At 41.9% G+C, this 1164-nt stretch overlaps 1 long non-coding RNA gene across 1 annotated transcript; it reads left to right on the top strand.

Moving 5' to 3' along the window:
* The first annotated feature begins 712 nt into the window (after positions 1 to 712).
* LOC111240224 lies at positions 713 to 1158 on the top strand. The gene is made up of 3 exons (XR_002665923.1): positions 713 to 777; positions 889 to 969; positions 1051 to 1158. It is a non-coding gene; the product is annotated as an uncharacterized LOC111240224 (long non-coding RNA).
* The last annotated feature ends 6 nt before the right edge of the window (positions 1159 to 1164 follow it).

The following is a 1164-nucleotide window of genomic DNA, read 5'->3' as shown; positions in this document are numbered from 1 at the left end:
GTTTTAGTTTGAAAACTCCGGGGTTGTGTTGTAGTCTGGAAACATCGACATAGTTTTCAGTGCCGCTCTATGATCTAACTAGAGAATAATTACACAAAAGTAGGAACTGATATAGAGGCTGATGTTTTTATTTTCATACAGTTCACAGCTCCCCTGAGCTGTCCTGATTGTTTAACGTAAACTTGCCTCTAGTGTAGAAAGTCTTAATCTGTGTTCCCACATTTTGTATGTTTATATAGTAGAGAAATTAATTTTGCTTCTGGCCAGTATTCCTACGTGCTTGCCTCCTCCTCACGTCCTCCTCACAAGCGGTCCTGTTACGACACGTCGCTCGTGACACTGGAGGAGAGCCTCCGGTGAGACTGTCAAGCTTTAACAAACACATCCTGCAAGGCAGTAGCAGATCCCCAGCTTCTAACCTGTGGTTATCTGTACTTGACTAACTGTGGTGGTGCAAAGGAGGAAGAGTCAGGATGAGTCAAGGACAATGTCTCCTGTTCTTGGCTTTTTCTAATGATACAGATAAAACGTTCATGTGTGAAGATCAGTGTCTTTATTTAAATACAGGCACTGAAATCTAAACAATTAGTAAATATGTAATGTTTATACCAGCAGCTACCGTTATAGCTTTACTGGTGACTTTTCTTAAACATGTTATACATACAGTTGTAGAGTATTTATCTAATGGACCAAAACCTTTTTTTATCTATGGTTTTCATTCAGGTTGAGGAGATCCAACCAGGATATTCTAAACTCAACTACGTGTTTCTGGCCAAGGTTAGTACCAGAAACTTTAAGTCACAGTTGTCTTGTAAAACATGGATCGCTCTGTGGGAACCTACAGGGACTAAAAAAGTGCAGTGAGTTTCTGTTGTTTTTCTTCGGCAGTGCTACAAAGACCTGGGGCAGACGGAAAAAGCTCGGAAGATGTGTGAAGCTGCTTGTTCAATGAATGCCGTCTCCAAAGAGGTAAACCTCGTCACTGTCATCACAGTTCTGTATTTACATCCATCTTCCTTCTGTTTTCTGCAGTTGTTTGTTTTTCCTCAGGATGGAGAGGCACAGAAGGAGCTGGACTTGCTCTGCCCAGCGCTCGGAGTGTGACGATCATTCTGTTTGGCATTTATTTTCCCTGTGTGTGTGTGTGTGTGTGTGTGTGTGTGT

The sequence above is a fragment of the Seriola dumerili genome, unplaced genomic scaffold (genome assembly GCF_002260705.1).
Source record: "Seriola dumerili isolate Sdu_G_001 unplaced genomic scaffold, Sdu_1.0 BDQW01024388.1, whole genome shotgun sequence".
Lineage (NCBI taxonomy): Eukaryota > Metazoa > Chordata > Actinopteri > Carangiformes > Carangidae > Seriola > Seriola dumerili.
The sequence above is the reverse complement of the archived record's forward strand: the minus strand, read 5'-3'. Positions and strand labels throughout refer to the sequence as shown.